At 41.9% G+C, this 24248-nt stretch overlaps 1 protein-coding gene and 1 pseudogene across 5 annotated transcripts in view; one reads left to right on the forward strand and one right to left on the reverse strand.

Annotated features, from left to right (window-relative positions):
* The window catches only part of FRMPD4 (FERM and PDZ domain containing 4), a 648285-nt gene that overhangs the window by 380201 nt on the left and 243836 nt on the right, over positions 1 to 24248 (reverse strand). The gene's annotated exons all lie outside the window — the stretch shown is intronic.
* Positions 14693 to 15459, forward strand: LOC110147387 (transmembrane protein 208 pseudogene; annotated as a pseudogene).

Below are 24248 nucleotides of genomic sequence, written 5' to 3' on the forward strand. Positions count from 1 at the left end.
GGTTGGTACTACCCAATTTACAAACAAACAAACAGAGTAGGTTAAAGGATACATAAGTGGCTCAAAGTTGTACAAAGCTGGCAAGTTATTCATTGGGAAAAGAATAATATGGTGAAGGAAACAAATTTACTACAGTATAAAAAAGTACCATAATGTAACTCTGCTAAGAATGAGACACTTGATTTTGTGTTTTCCCACCAGAAATACAGGAGTGATCATGAGAGCCTATTTTCAGAAAAAGCCAAAAGCAGAAAAGTAAGAAATGGCATGGCCTGGTTAAGAAACCTATGCAACTTTCAGCATTAGTAGGCTGTAAAGCAGGAAAAATAGTAGAAGCAAGTGGGCAAGAGTGTGTCAAGGGTAGAGCAGAAGGCTACAGGGACCTGTTGGAACCAGAGGACAAAAAGTAGTAAGTGAAGAGTAGCTCCAGCATCTAGGAGTTGGTGGATACTAACAACTGGGCCTCGGTATTCTCCTGTTGACCACGGACAATGTCACAGAACATCAGCATCAGACAAAGCCACTATGTGACCACAGTGGTTCAAGACAAACACAAGACGCTCTATAAAAATGTCTGAGCTCAGAAGACACCAGAGTACTGTCCAAACCAAAACAATGGCCAAACATCATCAGTCTAGCTTGGCTAATATACATGACTGCTGCTTCTTTACTAAATAATTTTAGCTTTACTTTATTCTTCCTCCTCATAGATAAGATTCAGAGAGCCAATGCGTTAATCCTCTCTATACTCACAGAATTGCCTCAACTTCTGAAGCATCCCAACCACAGCAAAGTCCTGCATCTTGAACACTCTGCAAATCACCTCACACTAGCTCAAATCCTCTAAGTCCTTCTAATGCTATTTCACTGAGACACCCATGGTTCCCCATGAATTACACTCTCCTTCACTGCAATAGGCTGTAAACCAACTTGTTCAATTCTAGGTGTGTTCCTGGCAGTCACTGTCTGGAAAGCAGCATGCTTTTTGCCATGCACAGATCTATGAATTTTTCTTCCCAAGATAACAAGGAGCAAAAGAAGGTTTTAAGGCAGAATTGAAAATAACAAATGTTGTTGTTTGGGAAAGTTCCTCTCATAATAATGTGGCAATGAACTGCACTGGGAAGACGCTGCTGGTGTTAACACTAAGTAGGAAGCAACAACCGCTTGTAGAGCAGATGGAGATGAGACCAAGGTAGTGATTGCCACAGGAGGAAGGGAGACACAAGTCCAAGGTAGAAGTAAACGTGACTCACGGCTGAGGCAGGGAGGGTGGCACTTGGCAATGAGAATGACTGTGATTTCTACCGAGCAAACTCAGCGAACTTTGCTACCACAGAGAGAAGCAGAAGTGTTTAGGGAGAAAAGATCAATAATAAAAGTTGGCAATTGTAAAGTTGAAATTGCTATAGGATACCCTATATCTGGAGTAAAGATCTGGAGACTGGGGGGAGAAGCCAGTGCCAAAGATTCAAGAGTAATTAGCATATAAATGACATTTGAAGCCAGGAGGATTTAAGATCCTCCTGGGATAGAATGTACTGTGAGGCCCTAAAGGGAGCCAAGAACAATTCTTGGGGAATCATAATGTTTGATGGGAATGAACAGTCAGCAAAGAATGATAAGAAGAATCAAAGAAATATAAGGAAAATTAAAATAAAGCAAAGAACTAGAAATCAAAGAGAGAAAGATTTGAAAAGTAAAGGCGATATCAAGAAATGTTACAAAGTAGTTCAAGGAAGATGAAGATCAAAAACTGGCCTTTGGATTTGACAATTAAAACCTCCTAAGGGAACTACTCACAAAGGAATGAAGGGTAGCAGGAGGATAGGGAGTATAAAGGAATTTTTATTTGTTTTTTAACCCAAAGGGGCAATATGAGATGCTAAATGACCCTGGTGATATAGCCAGAAGCTAGAAAGTTTGAATAGGAGAGAAAAGAAGTTATAATTAAAGTCACAAGGTAGAAAAAGGAATACAGGGCTTTCTAAGGGATGGCATCCTTAGAATGAAGCTCCCTCTCCTCCTAAAAGAATGGAATAATGCCATTTGCAGCAACATGGATGGAACTAGAGATTATCATACTAAGTGAAGTAAGTCAGGCAGAGAAAGACAAATATCATATGATATCAGTTATATGTGGAATCTAAAATATGATACCAGGGACTTTCCTGCTGGTCCAGTGGTTAAGAATCCACCTTCCAATGCAGGGGACGTGGGTTCAACCCCTGGTCAGGGAACTAAGATCCCACACGCCACAGGGCAACTAAGCCCCGCGCTGCAACAACAAAGACCCCACGTGCTGCCACCAAGACCCCAGTGCAGCCAGACGGAAATAGATACGCAAATAGTTTAGAGAATAATAAAACCAATATGACACCAATGAGCTTATCTACTAGACAGAAATAGACACACAGAGAGAGAAGTGAGAAAGGGGAAAGGGAAGTGAGGTATGAATTAGGAGTTTGGGATTAACAGATACATACTACTGTATATAAAACAGATAAACAAGGACCTACTGTATAGCACAGGGAACTATAATCAATATCTTCTAATAACCTATAATGGAAAAGATTTTATACATATATATATGATGGAATCACTTTGCTGTACACCTAAAACTAACACAACATTGTAAATCAACTATATTTCAATTAAAAAATAAAATAATTTTTAAAAGATTCAATTCCAGGGACATATCGGAGAGGAAATGAAAGGCAAATGAGAAAAAGGTCACAAACCAATGAGAAAATACCAAGACTAACACATTTTAAAACCTTTCTGGTAAGGCTGTATTTTGAAAACCAGACTGAAGAGGAAGAAAGAAGTGACATTAGGAGTAGGTAATCAAATCCAAGGAATAGAAACTCCATGGGTGTGAGGAGTTGAGGAAGAGAAGAAAGATCTAGGAAAAAAAAAAGAAGAAAAACAATGAGGTGTAAACCACTGACTCTCTCCTTCGCAATTCAGTTGTTCAGAAAAGTATGGAAATAAATGGACAACAATATTAAAAATATTCATCATTCTTTTCCACTCGTGCTAACACTGTGCTTTATCAGCTTCCTTTCCCAACACACCTGCAAGGCAGGACCTATTATTAGCTCCACTTCATACACAGCCAGAGACACACTGTTCTCTTGACATCAAAGTCAGAAGGTAGGCGCCATGGTGAACACCCATGTGCCTGTGCCTCACCCCAGACTCACAGCCAAATTCGAATGTCAGAAGAAAAATACTTACTAAACAATAAATTATCAATGTGCTCTTTTTAAAAGAAGGAACAAGCAGTGCTTACTAGTAAATCCTGTTAGGGACTAATACTTTTCCAAGCCAAATGATAAAAGTATAACATACTCTATCTCGAATCATAGCTCATTCATCACCAAGTGAAGGCTGGCCTGGCATGAACTGAAGCTGCTAGTCTTGGCAGAGAAAAACCCCAAAGGCAAGAAAATTCAGCCCCAAATTGAAATGATAGGATGAATTTGAAAAGTAAGAAGTATAATTTTTCCAGGGCAGTAGTGCTTTTTCATTTCTCCCTTTGGGTACCACTGGGAACTTAAATTGCACATCTCTACATTATCACCACCATCTGAGAGACAGATGCACCCAAATCCCCTCATGATGCTCAAGAACCAGCAGTATGAAGGGTGTGGATGGAGATCCTATTCAGGAACATAGGAAGCATCCGGGCACAGAAGAAGGGGAAGGGCAGTCAGGTCATCCACCTAGCATCCAGGGTACCTTGCAGAGGGAATCTTTTGTATAAAACAAAAATACCCAACTAGGGGGCTCCTACTTCAGAGGGAGCCAATGAACAGAAGGAGGGGCAGGTCATTAGTTCATACTGAGGCCCGTATTATATTTCCCCAAACTTTCAAAAAACACCACTAACATACTGTTCAGAGACTTTCAAAATGGGTCATCTGTAACCATATAAACGTGAAGTGCTGAATAAGAGCATCTTGAATAGATTTAGGTACTCAAGTACTTAACAGAAACTGTATTAGAGTCATGCAAGTGTTTCCCACACTAATTCTCTATAGGTTTTCTTAATGTTCTCTGAAAACCTGCTATTATAGCTCCTGGAACCGTGGGGGTAACTCAAAATGCAGTGTGGGGAAAGTTACTTATCAACTGTTTGAAACAGAGTTCTCAAAATTTCTTAAATTCATGTTACGGAAATAGCAACAAGAGTCCCTAATACCATAGTCCGCAAATACTACATGTGATCTTATGGGCCTGCCTAGAGCGTTACTCTTCCCTTCTTTGTGCCAGCCTGGGAAATGAAGGCGAGAGCAAATGCCAGCAGAGGGAGAAATGGAAACCACTCACATAGTTACAGAGCAATTCAATATCTCTTATACGGTGATTAGTCACTGAGGCAACTCAAATTCTGAAAAAGCAACTGAAACGGAATGTTTACTAGAGAAAATGATAGTTCTACTAAAACTTCATTAATTAAGAGCTCACCAATTTAGCATGTGTCATCGGCTGACCTTGTCGGAGCTGGAATTTATCTCTGCACCAGGAAGAGAGTGCTCATCAGTTTAATGGCACAAATGAGATTTTTGAAGACATGCTTAATTTGCCCACAAGAACAAACTGATCTCAAGAACTTGAAAAACACTCACTTAAAAATAATGACAGGATTGATTGCAAAATCATTCCTATCTTTTCATTAAAGTAGTCGCGCCCATTTGGTTCGCCACTTGGCCTTCTCCCTCAACACTGGATTCTGAGAGCTTCTCACAGCAACAGACAGAACTTTGCAAGGGCACCTCTGTCACAGGCACACTCAAGATTTGAGTCCAAGGGGTCTTCTCTGTGGGGGTCTGTGACTTAGGATTTTGATCCTGGGAAACCACAGAGCCAAAAATTGCAAACAATTTGTGCATACAGCATAGACCAGCACTGGTCAGTGGAACTTTCTACAGCAGTGGAAATGTTCTAGATCTGCAGTGTCCAATAGGGAGCTCCTGGCCACATGTGGCTATTGAAATGTGGCCAGCAATGCTGAGGAACTGAGTTTTTAATTGTAATCAATTTGAATTAGCTTAATTTCAATTTTAATAGCCACCTGTGACTAATGGCTTCAAACTGAATAACACCGTTAGAGACACTCACCTATTTGGAGATTTCTGGACCCACAAACCTTGAAGCCCCATGCCTTTTCTGGCTCCCAGGAAATAACTCAACTTTTGCTATGAATTAACACTCTTGATTAAATAGCAGGCCATGCCAAAATCACTGCAGATGGTGACTGCAGCCATGAAATTAAAAGACGTGTGCTCCTTGAAAGGAAAGTTATGACCAACCTAGACAGCATATTAAAAAGCAGAGACATTACTTTACCAACAAAGGTCTGTCTAGTCAAAGCTATGGTTTTTCCAGTAGTCATGTATGGATGTGAGAGTTGGGCTATAAAGAAAGCTGAGCACCGAAGAATTGATGCTTTTGAACTGTGGTGTTGGAGAAGACTCTTGAGAGTCCCTTGGACTGTAAGGAGATCCAACCAGTCCATCCTAAAGGAGATCAGTCCTGGGTGTTCATTGGAAGGACTGATGCTGAAGCTGAAACTCCAATACTTTGGCCACCTCATGTGAAGAGCTGACTCATTTGAAAAGACCCTGATGCTGGGAAAGATTGAAGGCAGGAGGAGAAGAGGATGACAGAGGACGAGATGGTTGGATGGCATCACTGACTCAATGGACATGAGTTTGAATAAACTCCAGGAATTGGCGATGGACAGGGAGGCCTGGCATGCTGCAGTCCGTGGGGTCGCAAAGAGTCGGACACAACTGAGCGACTGAACTGAACTGAACTGATGCATGTTTACCAGGAGGGGGAGCCCTGGCTGCCCAGAAATGGCACAGGGGTTCCTTCAGGAACTAAACCCCAAACTCCTCCTTCCCTGACTGCTCCTCTCAAGAAATAACCCAGGTCTCCACCTCCGAGCCATTTCCAGTTCAACATCTATACTAGAGATGTGTTTCCTTGGACAGCTTTGCTTCTTCCTCTAAAATTTGGTTTTATTATTATTTTTTTTAAGAGAAGTTTTACTCAATATAAAGCACTAGCAGCAAAAGAGAAGACTAGAAGCCTGACCAATTCAGGCTATTTTGTCCTGCAAGGCTCTGTGCTCCTGTGTCTGAGATTCAGGGTAGATGGATGTGTGTGCCCTGTTCATCTCCTAGACAACCCTAGGAGCTAAGTCATCCCCATTTGATAAAGGAGGAAACTGGAACACATAGAGGTCCTGGTCACCTCTTAGGAACAGATGGAGCAGGATTTTGAGTCCAGGCAGTCTGGTTCTGGTCTGTGGTCTTGGCCCTGCCACTCTTCTGCAGACTCCCTGGCCTATACAGAGAAGCATGCCTCATCTGCACCCAGGAAGCTCTCAGGGCAAAGGGACATAGGAGGGTTGATTCCCAGGGATGTTGAGCTACAGAGCCGTGAAGTCTGTGGGTATGTTGGACCAGGCTTGGGGTGAGCTGGGACCTCATACGCAAGAGAAAAGGGTTATGCAAAGGAGCACATTTGTCAGGGGAGGTGCAAGGCAAGAGGTCCCCTGTTTCAGCCCTGAGGGAACTTGCCTCAACTGACTTAAAAGGAACTGTCAGGAATGGCTCACATGAGCCCATCCAAGGTGGTCTTTAAGAAACAGAGACAAAGGTCAGTCTCTTTGAAAGCCTAAAAATCACTGTAATCCCTGAAAGAAGACAGCCTTCTAGGCTTGAGAGAGAACAGTGGGAAGGTGTTAAATGTTGCCCTGCCACGAGCCAGGGTGGGAAAGATGGCAAAAGTGACGGTAGGGGAGAAGGTTGGGTCCACCAAAAAGAATGCTGGACCCATCCCTGGGCACTTCTGGGAAGAGAAGGAATTAGCAGAGCAAAAAGACCTGGGACACTGAGTGTTATCCTGGGGGCAATCAGAGCCTAAGACCACCGTGTGAGCCACAGCAGCAGACACACCTGACTTCTGAGCAATGCTGGCAAGGGCAGATGTCTCAGGCTGGCTTCCTCAGAAGCAGACCTCAAAGCAAAGACTTGGGTGAGAACAGTTTATCTGGGAAATAATTCCAGAAAGCTCAGACGGAGAGAGTGGGAAAGAAAGCAAAGGAGTGTTCATAAATAAGTGACTACTGTGGGCAGCTGGAGCTCAGTCCTGCTGGGGACCCCTGGGATGGTCCACCTGAGGAGGGAAGGAGCTAGGGTATTTACCCTCCAACTCCTGTCTGTCATGTCGACTCCCCAGCACTTTTCCTGCCCCATGGAAGATCAGAACCCAGAAAGCAACCACTCAGTGAGCTCCAGGTGTTTCTAACGGGACGCTCTTGGCAGATCCAGGCACACTGATCGTCCAGGGGGTTTGTGCGGGGCCTTGAAAGAGATGGTTGGATGGCATCATTCGACTCAATGGATGTGAGTCTGAGCAAACTCTGGGAGATAGTGAAGGACAGGAAAGCCTGGCGTGCTGCAGTCCATGGGGTCACAAAGAGTCAGACATGACTGAGTGACTGAACTACACTTGCTGCACCAAGTCCTCTGGATGATATGAAAATCAAGGCCTCCTAAAGCCCCCCTCATAGCCTCCACTTCATCTTCAATCAGAGATGAGTATCTTTCCTTCCTCCTCATCTCCCCTTTAGTACTTAAGCGGCAGCCTAGATCCCTTGATGAGCTTTTTTGAGATTTTAGAACTAGATTTGGAAATTGTGCCCATGACTTGGTCTTCCTGCCTGCACATGGACATAGCTTTTCATATTGAATGGGCATAATACGCAAGTGATGGCTGGAATCTGCTCTGCCCCTGTATCAAAACAAATGGGTAAGCCAGCTGGGGAAAGAATATATTCAGAGAACAGGTGGCTGAGAGCATCTGTGCCCAGAAGTAGCAAATGAAATGGGTAAAATGCAAATAGGAGCTGGAAAAAAAAAATCATTCCCTAGTGTTTCCTATCAAAAAACAGGCTTGGTACTTCTTTGGACTTTTTCGTTAATGTCAAACCCTGAATTTTAGGTGGGAAAAATTTTATTAAGGAAAAGCACTCAGCACCTTCCTGGAAGATTAGACTCTGCTGAGATCAGTAAGTCAAGGAAAAGAGTGGCCTAGGAGTTGAGATCTACACAGTAACCTCATTCAGATTTCTAATTAGAGAACAAAAAAGTGAGATTTCACACTTCACACGGAGGTCTGACTTCAGGGACATTCATTGTTATTTCCTGCAATTTCTAATACTAGTTAGATCAGGCACACATGCACGTGTGCCAAGTCGCTTCAGTCATGTCCGACTCTTTGCTGCAACACTATGGACTATAGCCCACTAGCCTCCAATGCCCATGGAATTCTCCAGACAAGAATACTGGAGTGGGTTGCCACGCCCTCCTCCAGGGGATCTTCCCGACCCAGGGGATGGAACCTGAGTCTCTTATGTCTCCTGCATTGGCAGGCGGGTTCTTTACCACTAGCACCACCTGGGAAGCCCAGATCACACATAAGTGAGACCAATTAAAATATGAAATACCATGCTAGGAATTCAGAAACTGTCCTCTTTTAAACCTTAGTGTAAAGCTTGATATCTTTGTTCAACAGCCCCAGGTAGCTATTGAACTCATATAACAAACGTGGTTAAGAACAAATACAAATGTGTCACAATTGTACAATTACAAAGACTTCCTTTAAACAAACGCAAAATGTCTTAATGATTTTTTAATTGATTGCATGTTGAGATGATCATGCTTTCAATCTACCGGGTAAGTAAAATATGTTACTAAAATTAACTGCACCACAAAACATGGTTAAACATGGTTAAAGCATGGTTATTAGAAAATTTTTGATTTCTTATTTCTATTGGACAGTGTTACTTTCTACAAAAGGTCTTAAAATAGATTTTTTTATTGTCAAAGAAACATCTCATATTTTAGCTAACCATCAAATAGTTTTCTCTTGCCCCTTTCCCGCCCCTTTATGTAGGAAAGCACAAGGTTTTTGTGCTCCAAGTCAGAGGAATGGAGATGAATCCTTGCTCATAATGTCTTGGTTGCAAAAAGGGAAAATTGTGCATCTGTGAAGACCCAAGTTGGCTACCGAATTCACACTGAAGTCTTGAAACACTGCTGTCCCTTCTGGGCCCAAGTTGTAAAGTGGAAGACTGAGCTAAATTGATCTCCAAATCACCCTAATCGTATCAATTGCATGTGTGCATGCTCAGTCGCTTCAGTCATGTCCAGCTCTTTGCAACCCTATGGACTGTAGCCCACCAGGCTCCTCTGTCCGTGGGATTCTCCAGGCAAGAATACTGGAGTGGGTTGCCATTTCCTTCTCCAGGGGATCCTCCCGACCCAGGGATCGAACCCACATCTCCTGCATTGCAGGCGGATTCCTTACTGCTGAGCCACCAGGGAAGCCCAATCCCATTAATTAATCTTCCTCAAAGGTCGTTTTCACTCCCAACTCAAAATTCTTCATGGTTGCTGGCTGGGCACGACGGCGCCTCCTTTCCCCGTTTTCTGTGTTACTGTCACAGGAAGCTGGCCTCATGCCTTCCTGTCTTCCGTGCTTCACAGCAAGTCCTCTGCGTGAAATCCCGAAACGTTGCGTCCCCACACCTTCAAATGTCACCCATCAATCAAAGTCATCCTGAAACGTTACCTTTCCTGTAAGAGCTGTATTTCCTCAGCTGGCAGTAATCTTAGCTCTTCTGGGTTTAACACCATGTCTCGCTGCCTTCTAAAACAGGAACTGCCTCCTATGTCGGGCAGTGGTTATGGATGTGTGTGTGTCATCTCCGGAACCCACTCCAGAAAAGTAGGGTCCATCTTAGTGTACCAAGTAGAACCAGCATGGTGGCCTGTACTGAGGACAGGAGCACCCCATTCTGGCTTCCTTTTTCCATCCCTTCTCCAGAAACACATTCCACCCAAAGCATACATTCAATGGATCACTTGGTAACTGTCATGAGCTATAAACTCAATCGCTTGTTTCTTTGCTTTGTTGTTCTATTCACGCTATTTCTTTCTTTCTTTTTTTAAGAGAAGTTAAGAATGAGCATGCATTTATTCAAAGTAAAGTGGCTGGTTTTTGTTTCAAAGCAGACTGAGAGGCTAATGCAGCTTCAGTTTAAGGGCCCTAATTACAAGGCTCCTTCTGGGGCACTGGGTGAGGTTCTGGCAATTCACTTTCATCATGTTGCAGCATTTTTCCCAGAGAGGGAGTCTCAAGGAGCAACAGCTTCTGGCTTCACGAAATATGGATCTGTGCCTGATTTTAGTTCTCTTTTAATTTTTAAGTGGAACGAGAAAACACCTAAGCCTTTTTCTTTTGGTCACTCAAAAAAAATTCCAGAGGCCATTTGTCATTGTTCAGTCACTCAGTCGTGTCTGACTCTTTGCAACCCCATGGACTGCAGCACACCAGTCTTCCCTGTCCATCACCATCTTCCGGAGTTTGCTCAAAGATATGTCCATTGAGTGGGTGATGCCATCTAGCCAAACCCATGAGAATGTACTGATTCCACATTCTGTGCTTTTTGTAGGTCTCTCTGGCTCTGTACATGAAAGACTCATAATAGTTTTGGAGCAAATGAATAAATAAATGAATATATGAGTGAAATCTTGTGATGTCACACAACTCCATAACAGGGAAACAAACTCTTTTGTAAAAATGACAAAGCAGCATGGAAATATTCTCACCTTTGTGGAGGAAAACAAAGTGACAGTGACAACCCAGTAAAGAAACATTCCAGTCAAGGAGGCAAGTTAAATCGCAAGCATTTTTGATGCCCAGAAATGCAAATGCAGTACACAGAGGAAGTCTTCCCAAAGTAATTTCCTGTCCATGGAGCATAAAAGAGGCTTCTACATGAGACAAGTGCTCAGGGCTGGTGCACTGGGAAGACCCAGAGGGATCCGGTGGAGAGGGAGGTGGGAGGGGGGACTGGGATGGGGAGTGCATGTAAATCCATGGCTAATTCATTTCAATGTATGACAGAAACTACTGTAATGATGTAAAGTAATTAGCCTCCAACTAATAAAAAAAAATGGAAAAAAAAAAAAGAACTCTCTTTTTTTAGGAAATGTATGATGCACACAGACTGTCATGATCTCAGCAAGATATAAACACACAAAGAGCAAATCATAAAAATAGCCTTAATAACCAGTAATATACACTCTAGTGTGCATCTATTAAAAGACTACCCCCATGTGTGACACTGGCACCACAAGCAACCAGAAGCTTCCATACACTAAGAAGGTGTGATCATCTTAGCACATCATATGATTAAACATTGTATTTACATAAAATATTATTTCTGTCATTTTCATTTTTTTAAATTCAGGGAACAATTGGTATTTGGAAAATAAATGTATGTCAACTTACGCTTGCAGAATTTCTAGTGTCTCTGAATGTGTCTGATTTGAAAGCCAAATTACCATAAGTGCTAAAAATAATGTCACACTGTACTTTGGCAGAAAATATAAAATACAAGCAAGTTGAGCAAAATGGACAGCAATCTTCTTTTTAACAATTTTAGATATTTACTTTTTAATACTTTTAAAGTATGTTTCTAAAAGAACAAGACCACAAATGGTAGAGGGCAGGAACTGAATTTCCTTAAAAGACTAAATGGGTATGTCAGTAGCAGTGGCAACTATAATGACAGTCATTTTCCTTTTATTAAGCTGTGGTTTCTCATAAGAATTGTATTTTCTTTTGAAAATATCTTAGGTATGATATTTATTCTCCACCTTGATGAATTTATCCACAAGTTAGCTAATCATTACTAATGTTACAGATTTCAAATAGGTCAAGGTTCAACCTTTGAACTTTGAGATCAGATGATCTAAAGAGAAGAAAATGCAAATTAGTACATACAGGATGGATAAACAACAGGGACCTACTGTATAGCACAGGGAATTATATTCAATATCCTGTAATAAACCATAATGGAAAAGAATATGAAAAAGGATATGTATGTCTGTATTACTTTGCCATACAGTAGAAATCACACAACATTTTAAATCAACTATACAGTTGAATTCACTTCAGTAAGTGAATTCCCTGCTGGTCCAGTGGTTAACGACTTGGCACTTTCACTGTGGTAGCCCAGGTTCCATTCCTAGTTGAGAAAACAAGATCCCACAAGCTATGCAATGCAGATAAAAAATAAAAAATAAAACTATACTTAAGATAATTTTAAATAGAGAGAGAAGATTAATTAATAAAAAGTCCTACAGGCTTCTTTCCCCTCTATGAGTCATCCTAACCCAACCACCACGTTCATTTACTTCATCAGGAGCTGCTCAGACATCAAGAGCCTGTATTTCACCGTTTTAATCATTCTACTCATTCCCTTATCATTTATTTGATGCCACATTCTACTGTCACTGCCTTCACGATGCCCACAGAAATGCCAATACCAAGACTTAGCTCTATCCTCAACACTTCTCCCAGAAATATATAACTACTTACCCAGAAGGCCCAGCGGCTCCAAGTTCAAAGTCATGATTGACAGAGAATATTCCCAAATGCCCAATCAGTGAATAATGATGATGACATTTATTGAGTGCTTACTATAAGCCAGGCACCAAAGCGCTTTACATGTATGATGTCATTTAATCTTTAGAAAACTCTACTACAGTTTTCCCTACTTGACAGATGTGTAAACGGAGACAGAGAAAGAATAGGAAACTTATTTGAAATTCACAGGTCACTGGCAGGACAAGGATTTGAATCTGGGCAGTTTGGTCCCCCGGAATCCCTGTTGTCAACCACCAGAGCACTGCCCCTGGCTATAAGAAAATGTCTGTACTCAAGGTGTCAGTCAGGGGGATGGGAGGAGCATGGTAGAAATGCAGAATGCTCTACTGAAAGCATGAGACTCTGCATTTTAAAGTCATCCCCAAGGGAGTCTGATTCTCACAAAGTATAACAAGCACTTGTCTAAGGAACTCATTAATGACAAAAGATGCAGTACAGACTTTTTGATCACCCTGCAAAATCTCCCACTTTTCTTTTATCTTAAAATGACAAGCCGAAGTACCAAATATAAGTTGCAAAAGTAAAGAAAATCTGGGGTACTCAGCCCAACTTTAGTTTAACTCACCTGGCACAGGTAATGGTGGCTTAAAAAATATTCACAACCTAAAAGTTGAGAGTTATGTTTTATTCAGTGGGAATTTTTAGGACTCCAAGCCTAGAAGGCAGCCTCTCAAGTAACCCACAGAGAACTGCTCTAAGAAGGCGAGGGGAATAGCCACCTTATAAGAAGTTTCGCAGCAAAGGGCAGGCAGTCTGAGTCAACAGATTATTGTGAATTAAAGAAAACCTGGTATCTCAAGGAATTTAGCACTTTTCTATGTCTGGGAACATAGCAACTTTTCTACGTCTGGGCTCACTGAAATCATTCCTTTGATATGCACCTCAGCTATCTGGGGCCAGTATCCTGTGTTTTCACATCCTGAGTTTCCTCAGGGCTCACCAGCTCTGGAAGGAGGGCTGCAATAGCTGATGACTGTGACATCCTTTGTTTACTGATATGGCAGGAAATACTCCATTTCTCAGTAAGCTGCTAAGAGAAGAGCTCCACAGCACCTCTTCACACCAGTGTGAGAATGGAAACCTGTGTGATGGTGGCTGCTGGCCTATATCTTTCTCCTGGCAGAAAAGGTGAGGCACTGGAAACTTCACTAGGCCAAAATGAGAAACAGGCAAAGCTCATCTATTGTCACCCCTGGCAGGAGTGGGGACTGAAAAAGGTACTCTTGCTGGGGTGATGATGATGGCAGTGGCAGCTCTGGATGTTGCTCATATTTCAGTTCCTGAGCTAGTTGCTGGTTACATAAGTATGTTCACTTGCTGAAAATTTACTAGCTGTAGACTTGGGATTTTTGCAAGCATACTGTATGTTGATAAAAGTTTACATAAAATATGTTAATTTTTTCTATAAAATAGTCTCACTAAATAACAGATAGGCAAAATAATAGTCTTTATAGCAGAGTCGTAGGAATTACATAGTTTAAATGGTAATATTACTACATTTTCAACAAAAAAGCAAGGTATATTCTCTTTTTAGAAAAACTATATATACTTATTTACTATTGGAAGCAGGAAGACGATTCTAGTTGTTTTGATTTTTTATCATTTTATTTTATACTCACAAAAAATTGCAAAAATAATCCAGAGAGTTCCCATGTACCCTTCACCCTGCTTCTCCAAATGCTAATTCTATCTTCTATAAATATATTGTCAAAACCAGGAGACTGACTCAACTCCAGCTTCTTTCTACTAAGAGTTCACCAATAAGAATATTCTGCCTTATCATATGATCCAGCAATCCCACTTCTCGGTATATATTTAGAGATAACCATAAATCAAAAAGATACATGAACCCCAATGTTCATAGCAGCACTATTCACAACAGTCAAGACATGGAAACAATCTAAATGTCCATCAACAGATGAATGGATAAAGAAGACATGGTACATATCTACAATGGAATATTACTTAGCCATAAAAAAGAATGAAATAGCGCCATTTGCAGGAACATGGGTGAATCTAGAGATTATCATACTAAGTAAATTCAGAGAAACACAAATATCATGATATCACTTATACATGGAATTTTAAAAAATGATACAAATGAACTTATTTACAAAACAGAAACAGACTCAAGAAAGAACACTGAGCACCGGAAGTGTCTGTGCTGCCGATGTGGTACCTACTGAGTGCGGTTTTGGTCGCTCTCCCTTCTTTCCTTGGCTGGGTATTTGCGTCTCACTATGGCGCCCAAAGGAAAAGTGGGCACGAGAGGGAAGAAGCAGATATTTGAGGAGAACAAAGAGACCCTGAAGTTCTACCTGCGAATCATACTGGGGGCTAATGCCATTTACTGTCTTGTGACCTTGGTCTTTTTCTACTCATCTGCCTCATTTTGGGCCTGGATGGCTCTGGTCTTTAGTCTGGCAGTATACGGGGCCAGCTACCACTCTACGAGCCCGATGGCAAGGGCAGCCTTCTCTGAGGATGGGGCCCTGGTGGATGGTGGGATGGACCTCAACATGGAGCAGGGCATGGCAGAGCACCTTACAGATGTGGTCCTACCGACAGCTATCGAGCAGGTGCTCAGCTGCTTCTCTCTCCACATCTGGCCCTTCCGGCTCCTGGCTCCAGGCAGAGCTCTTTACCTCCTGTGGGTCAATGTCCTGGGCCCCTGGCTCACAGCGGACAGTGGCGCCCCAGTGCCAGAGCACAATGAGAAACAGCGCCGACAGGAGCGGCGGCAGATGAAGCGGTTATAGCCACTGACATTGTGGCCCCAGGTTTCTGAGCCCTGGGTGGCTCTTATCAGGCTGTGTGGTCCCCATGCCAGGAGCAGTGAGGGCCTAGTCCAGGGGCCAAAAGTGGTCTAGGGTATAGGACTGTTGAATAAATGGCTTATAATGTGGAAAAAAGAAGAAAGGACATTGAAAACAAACTTATAGTTACCAAAGGCAAAAGATGGTGGGGGGAGGAATAAATTAGGAGTTTGGGATTAACATACACACACTACCATATATAAAACAGATAATCAACAAGGACCTACTGTATAGCACAGGGAACTCTACTCAATATTCTGTAATAACCTATGTAAGAAAGAATCTGAAAAAGAATATATATATATATATATAATTGAATCATTTTGCTGTACAGTTGAAACTAACACAACATTGTAAATCAACTATACTCCAATATAAAATAAAAAATAAATTAAAAAATATTCTGCCTTGGCTGCCAATGTCATACCTTGTAGCCCTCTTCATAGATTTACAAAGGAAACAATGATGCATAAGTGAATACAATAAAATATATGTTGCTTAATTTTTGACCATCAGATATTCTTTCAATACACATTATATAAATATATATGTGGATATATACACATATACATATAAATTCTTATGTAGATACATACCTATATATATATGTATGTGTACACATCTGAAATTAAACAGTAAACAGTCAATAGGTGAACCTGCAAATTACCTTTTCCTGTTCATGACACTATCACATGACTTGATCATAATCATTTAGTCCTACCAGTTACCTAACCCCAATATTGGGGTTTCTCTGCATCTTCAACCCTCTTTCAATTCCTTAAGTGAAATTAATGCACTGATTTCAGATTGCAGGAGGTATGCATCAACCAGATGGTTGTGCAGTTTTAAGAGAATAGAAAATTATTTGACACACAGCTCAATTAAGCAGTTCATCCAAGACAAACCAAAGAAGGTATTTTTAAATGCATATTTTGGAAGATGATAATGGCATTTGGCATGCTAACTAAGATACTTCATCAGAATGACATTATAAAGAAAAGCTCGGGATAAAAACATCAAACTGATGAAACTAAAGTAAAAAAGAAAGTCTACTGGACCATTGCCAGTAAATGATATTAAGTATAGTGAGCACATGGTTATTTTTGCATTTAGGAATTCTTTCTGAAGGGTCCAGGAATGAGTTATTTCACCAGAGAGAACTTTCTACCAGCCCATTAGGACTTTGGGAATTAAATGTTACCAAACCTAAATAAATACATAAGTTTTAGAGCCACCTTCTCATTAGTCTCCGAATTTTCTACTCATTCCACCTACCTGACCCAAACTCTAGGTTACATGTGGTTCAAATAACGACTGAAAGTACATCCCCCTTGCCCAAATGGTACAATTAGGTAGATAATTGGAGTCTCCACATTCTATCTTGAATTCAGAGTTCCTCAGCCTCAGGAGTATTGGTCAGTAGTCTTTGCTATGGGGTGTGGCTGGTGGCTGTGCTGTGCATTCTAGAAGGCTGAGCAGCTTCTAGGGCCTCTACCCATCAGGTACAAAGAGCACACCCTCCTCAGCTGTGACAACCAAAAATGTCTCCAGACATTGTGTTCGGCCACTGAGGAGGCGGGGTAAAACCACCACGGCTCTGACGGCTTCACTTAGATGGACTAGCAGACAAAAACTCGGCCCTTTTAACAACAAACTAAAAATAATGTGAAGGGCCTAGAAATAGTATGTATCAATGATGTGAGTGGATCCCAAAGATGTCATGAGTTTTTCATTCCAGCTTCAAAAAATTTTCCCAATCTTTCCAGTCAATTAACATATAGAAGAAAGCTAGAGCTAGAAGGTTTAAAAGAGCTTTGAAGAAGACTATTTTTATCTCATTAATGAAGGAACTTAGGTCCTCTGAAGAGGTAAGCATTTCTCCATGATCTCCCAACAAGCCAAGCTGTCTAGTTTCTAGTCCAGTTACCTTGGGTAGCCCACTTGGCTTCTCTCAAACTCTTATTCATATAATTCAAAAGGTTACATTTATTGACCAGCTGTAAATCACCTGGTTATGTGACATAAAGCTACATTCCCACTCTCCCACACTGGTAAGCAATAGCAGGGGAAAAAAAAAAAAAGATGGAAGTGGCAATATAACCAAAAAGAACAGTCAAATTTCACCCTCTGGAATGTTATGGCCAAGTTGCCACTGGAGGGAAAGAACTGCAGATATATCTTACAGAAAAGGGAGGAATCATTAAGACTACTCTCAGTGAGATGGTAAAACTCAAAGTGACATTGACTTCAAAACTCCCTCAGTGTTACAGTTACAGCCCCCAAATCAGAAACATAACTTCCTGCAGAAGGCTGTGTACCCTAAGGAACTAATGATGTGTTAGCCTTGTCAGTGAAATGGAAAACTTCTGTATGACAGAGTCACAAAAAAGGCAATTATAGGCACTGCAAGAGACTGTAAAATACAACAGGAAGATGATACTTGCAAAATCATTCCCAACTACCAGCTCACTTGACCTTCAAAATCATCTTAAGATGCTAAGGCCCTCGTTTTTATAGGTGAAAGAACGAGGGCTGGACCCCTAAACATTCATGAGTGCAGAGCAGAGCCTGGAACCCAGATTCCCTGTGGAGAAGTCCACTGCCTCTGCTGTGCACCTCAGCTGCCCCTAGAGGCAGAGGAGAAGGCTCCTGCTTTGGGTATTGGCATTCTCTGTACTTCTGAACTGTTCCTGTCCACAACTATGCCAGAGCCTGCGACCATTCATGGGTGTTCCCATTCTCCCCTGCTTCCTGGGCAAAAAGGAAGGCGAGGTTTTCCAGCGTGCCTTATATTGGCCTGTGTGAGGCTGAAGCATTGTGAGAAGTGAATGTGCTATCTCCAAGCCTGACCAATTGAAAATCTCCAACTTGAGGTCCTTGCTCATTTTTCCAGTCTCTACAGATCTAGACAAGCAGGCTGACCTGCCAGATGGAAGGAGTTTGGATTCCAGAATGACCCTGTGGAGCTGGGCCATCCTGATCCAAACTGCATGAACCAGGGATATGAGTAAGAAATAAGCTTTTATTGTATCAAACCACTGAGATTTGGGGTATAATTAACTACTACTGCTGAAATTAAAAGATGCTTACTCCTTGGAAGGAAAATTATGACCAACCTAGACAGCATGTTAAAAAGCAGAGACATTACTTTGCCAACAAAGGTCCGTCTAGTCAAGGCTATGGTTTTTCCAGTAGTCACGTATGGATGTGAGAGTTGGACTATAAAGAAAGCTGAGCACAGAAGAATTGATGCTTTTGAACTGTGGTGTTGGAGAAGACTCTTGAGAGTCCCTTGGACTGCAAGGAGATCCAACCAGTCCATCCTAAAGGAAATCAGTCCTGAATATTCATTGGAAGGACTGATGTTGAAGCTGAAACTCCAATACTTTGGCCACCTGATGCAAAGAGCTGACTCATTTGAAAAGACCCTGATGCTGGGAAGGATTGAGGGCAGGAGGAGAAGGGGACAGCAGAGGATGAGACGGTTGGATGGCATCACCGACTCAATGGACATGGGTTTGGGTGGACTCCGGGGGTTGGTGATGGACAGGGAGGCCTGGCGTGCTGCGGTTCATGGGGTCACAAAGAGTCGGACGCGACTGGACTGAACTGAACTGAACTGCTGCTTCTGACAAAAACAACTAGGATAGCAACACATTTCAGGGGTAACGTCCCACAGAGTGTCAGGCAATTTCTGGGGGCTACACATATAGAAAAGAGTTACAGATGTTCCCCACAGAGTCCCAAGGCCAGTTTCCACTTGTGGAGTATGTATTGTCATAAAGCCCTTTCCACCTCTGTTCAAGGATTTCACTCTGCAAAGACTTTCCTGCTAACCTCCTCTTCAGCAGGACTTCTAGTGAGAGCTAGCTTTGACAGGGGAATGCCAGCTTCTTCTCCCATGACTCTGGGAGACCCTGGTAATATCCAAGCAAACCTCTCCTCTCAAACGTTTTCTGTACAGAATCCATGTAAACCAACACAAAAAATAACAGCTTATCATCACTCTGCCAAGAGCCAGCAACCCAAAAGTGAACCAGTAATTTGTTACTGAATTTATCAGGACTTACACTAATAAACATACTTCAAGATTTCACTTCCAAGCATCCCATCTGTCTTAGGAAAAAAGGAGCTATTTAGAGCACTACACATTTTTTTGTATTATAAAGGGAGGAAAATGGGCTGTCATAATGACCAAGCTTGGTAAAATTACCAGTACTTGGGATTCTAGAAGAAATTGGGGGAAATTACAAGGTGCTTTTGAAGTCACGCTTAAGCTATTTTTTCCCGTCTAAATGGACAGATCTATAGTGTGCACAAAGAGGCCAAGTGGTTGATTATCTAGACACTTAATTTAGTCTCCCAAACCTGGTCTAGGCCATTCTGAACACACAATCATAGGAGCTGTATCTCCCATATTATTTCCTGAAGAAAGGACAAAATCATGAAAAGATGCATAGACCATACACATCTTATTTCAAAGTTTTGAATACACTCACAGTAGACTTCTAAGGAATGAGAATCCATATGAGCACAGAAAACTCTGATCATACTTACTGGGCTTCTTCTTCCTTCTTAGAAGTGATTGATTTACCATAAAAACTTTACTGTTGAACTAATGAGCAAATCACAGTATCAGAATCTGTTCTATACCAGAGGTTCTTAAATTTGACTGCACATTAAAATCATCTCAAAAGGTTTACAAAATCCTGATGCCCAGGTCACAATCTGGACCAATAGCATCACAATCTTTGGGAGTGGGAACCAGGTACTTTTAAAGCTTCCCAGGTGATCACAAAGTACAGACAAGGTTGAGAACTTTGTCCTTGATAACTTCTATGAGCTAAAACCAAAACATAGGTGACCCTTGTTTTTCTTTTAATCCCAAACCAACAAAGGAACTTCTTCTTCTATGGCAGTATGTCAGCATGGTAATGTACAGCAGCATGAGAGTGAAAATGTTAGTCATTCAGTCTTGTCTGACTCTTTGCGACCCCATAGACTGTAGCCCACCAGGCTTCTCTGTCCATGGAGTTCAGGCAAGAACACTGGAGTGAGTGGCCATTCCCTTCTCCAGGGGATTTTCTCGACCCAGGGATCGAACCCAGGTCTCCTGCACTGAAGGCAGATTCTTTACTATCTGAGACACCAGGGAAGCCAACAGAGGCCTTCATTTTCCTCTACTGAAAACTGGCTTACTTTGAATCTCAGAGCTTTGCACTGGGCCTTCTTATGAAATGAGGGGAGTAGAACAGCTTCTTTTACCAGTAGATTTCACAAGAGATACTAGGCTTAATACTTTCCTTTGTCGACAAAGGTCTGTCTAAGTCAAAGTTACGGTTTTTCCAGTAGTCATGTATGGATATGAGAGCTGGACCATAAAGAAAGCTGAGCGCTGAAGAATTGATGCTTTTGAACTGTGGTATTGGAGAAGACTCTTGAGAGTCCCTTGGACTGCAAGGAGATCCAACCAGTCCATCCTAAAGGAAATCAGTCCTGAATATTCATTGGAAGGACTGATGCTGAAGCTGAAACTCCAATACTTTGGCCACCTCGATGCGAAGAACTGACTCACTGGAAAAGACCCTGATGCTGGGAAAGATTGAAGGCAGGAGGAGAAGGGGACAACAGAGGATGAGATGGTTGGATGGCATCATCGACTCGATGGACATGAGTTTGAACAAGCTCCGGGAGATGGTGAAGGACAGGGAAGCCTGGCGTGCTGCAGTCCATGGGGTCACAAAGAGTCAGACGCTACTGAGTGACTGAACTGAACTGAACTAGGCTTAATGGACTTGCCAGGTGATGCTAGTGGTAAAGAACCCACCTACCAATGCAGGAGATGTAAGAGACATGGGTTGGTTGGGAAGATCCCCTGGAGGAGGGCATGGCAACCCACTCCAGTATTTTTGCCTGGAGAATCCCCATGGACAGAGGAGCCTGGCGGGCTACAGTCCACAGGGTCACAGAGAGTCAGACATGACTGAAACGACTTAACACACACCAGGCTTAATATACCCAAACTTCACGTTTCTCTATCTGAACTTCCCCCATTCAGAATAATTTAAAATAATTGTGTCTCCTGAAAATTAGCAAAAGAATGCTTTTAAACCAAGCAAATAGTAGCTTTAGACATTCTTCAAGAACATCCTATGGCATCATCAAATGTTCCTTGATTTTTAAAATTTGTTATGTTAAACAAACTCATTAAAGTTTTGTGGGAAAACAAACAAACAGTTGTCTACACTTACATGTCACTTAATTCTACTCAACACCTGTTGGGGAGAGATGAGTTTATTAATTATCACATTGTATTTTGGGGACATATTAATATAGGGCAGAACCATAATAAAGTGTTTGTGGAAAGCAGCTGCAGTGTGAAAACAAGCCCCCCTCATCAAGAACTGAGGGTGTGGAGGGTGTCTGGAGCCCCCATGACAACACCCAACCCTCTTCTCTCCTCTGAACCTTGGGTTTCTAAATCCAACTGCTTATGCAACAGTTACAGGTACCTCACACTTTCCTGATCTTCTCATTAAAAAGCTGTTCTCCTCTGTCTCAGCAAATGGCCATTTTCTCCTTTCAGTTACTCAGCACAAATCCTTAGAAGTTACCCGAACTCTTCTTTCTTCAGTCCACGTCATCTGAACCTAGGCCACTGTGGGAGCTCCCCAAGTTGATTCCTTGATGCCAGCCTTGCTCCTTTCTCTAGTCTCGAAACTGAAGTCAGCATGGGCCTGCATCAAGGCATGTCACTCTGATTTTAACCCTCCACTGTCTCTGCATTTCATTCAAAGTCAAAACTAGTCTTTTAAAGCCCTATGCAGGTGATGGCCCACCTCACCTTGACTTCATTGTCTGTCACCTCCTCCCACACACACTCCACTCTAGGCACACCTGTCTGTTTGCTAATTGTTTTGCATGCGAGGCACGCTATTGCCACTCTTAAGGTCACCAACCATCCTTTTTTTTTTAACCAGGGACTGAGGGATTTCTGAAGATGTAGGACCTTCAGTGCATGTGGGACAAACCAAGATAAGTTGGTCACGCTACCGTTCCCACTCCCAGATGTCTTCCTTGGTGAAACCTTCACATTGGGTCTTAGCTCACTGTGTGTGTGTTCATTAGCTAAGTTGTGTCTGACCCTTTGCAATTCCATGGACTGTAGCCCACCAGGTTCCTCTCCATGGGATTTCCCAGGCAAGAATACTAGAGTGGGTTGCCATTTCCTACTCCAGGGGATCTTCCCAATCCAGGGATGGAACCCACGTCTCCTACGTCTCCTTCATTGGCATGTGAATTCTTAACCACTAAGCCACCTGGGAAGCCACTACCTATAGTTAAAACTGACTCTTTTCCCCTCCCACCTATCCTTATCCCATCTCAAATTCCTCTTTCTCAGAGCCTTTATCATCATTTAACATGCTCTATAGTCATTTACATGGTTTCATTTCCTACTCCCTCCACTAAAAGGTAAGTCCACGAGGGCTATTTTATTCACCACTGTATTCCCCAGAATCTAGAAGAGTGACTAGCACACAGGAGATGATCAGTAAATATTTGCTGAATGAAATAATTATTTATACTGTATAATAAACGTTCTATATATATGATTCAAGGTGACAAAATTGTTTCAAGATGAAAATAGCAGATCAATATTATTTCTTGGTGAACTTAAGAACTATAATCAATGAGCAATTAGAAAAATCCATGGCACAAATAAAATTTAGTGACTGTGGGAGAAAATAAGCTTGCAATCTGAGCCAAAGTCTACCTAGGGAAGACGGACTGAAAGTGGGCAGTTAGTGTGACATAAAATGCCTTTTGGTATTGTTCTTGCATTCATATGCATTAAAATCCATTATACTTGTGAAAGCACATTGAGATTTTTTTCCCAAGCATTATATAAATTAATTATTATAATGCATCCACCACCAACATCCTAATGACATAAACAACTCATCCAAGAGGGAGTGAAGATACTTAATACCTTTTATTGTCATTAAAGACTGGTAGCATAGCAGGTGCAATGCGCATCAGAAACCACAATCACCTCATTTCACCCACAACCAGCTTCATAAACAAATTTGTATTATTGCAAGGATATGCTGGGGGAGTTTTCGTTTTCCTTCCAAATAAATATCTCATTTTAAGAGGCAAATGTTTGCTTCATGAAGATAAATGGTAAAATTCCCAACAGTTTTCTTTCCCTCCCCACTCTTATGAATACTGGCTTTGATTTCATTTTCTGGATATATTTTGCCATCCAGAGTTTGAGGCTTATGAAATTCAGGGCATATGCTGCTCATCAACCAGTACACCAAATTCCAGTGTGAAAAATCAACCCCTTCCTTCCACATCGGCATATGAGTCATTGCTAACCAAGCCTCGTGTTCAGGTGGAAAGGGGGAGGGACACTTAGGGGTAGACCATAACCTGATTCACTATTTATATATATGACAAAAGAAAGATTGCCAACACACCCCCAATTCTACTTGAAGTGAAGGCTCAATCAAACTCTGCCCCTACCCATCCCAGCCCTGTCCGAGGCCATCCAAAGGGACAAGCCCTGCTGGGAAGTGGAGAGGGAGTCTTGCGTTGCATTAACCATTAAATCAGCAAATGCTCTGAAGATGACCCTTGTTCCAAATCCCCTCAAAACCTTCCATGGATGGACAATTACATGCAGTTTGCGGGTACAAGTGGCCAACCCCTTCAGCAGTTCAAATTTTAAAGGAAATTTATAACCTGAATTTCCAGGTTGATAAATTAGTCTCATGATCTGAAATCCACTCAAGAGAGAGAAACTCACTCTTGGGGAAATAACAAAGTAAGATTCCTAGACCTTCAAAGCTGAGACCCAGACTTGGAACTGTAGCAACTGAACAAAGT

Source organism: Odocoileus virginianus, unplaced genomic scaffold, assembly GCF_023699985.2.
Source record: "Odocoileus virginianus isolate 20LAN1187 ecotype Illinois unplaced genomic scaffold, Ovbor_1.2 Unplaced_Scaffold_6, whole genome shotgun sequence".
NCBI classification, from domain to species: domain Eukaryota; kingdom Metazoa; phylum Chordata; class Mammalia; order Artiodactyla; family Cervidae; genus Odocoileus; species Odocoileus virginianus.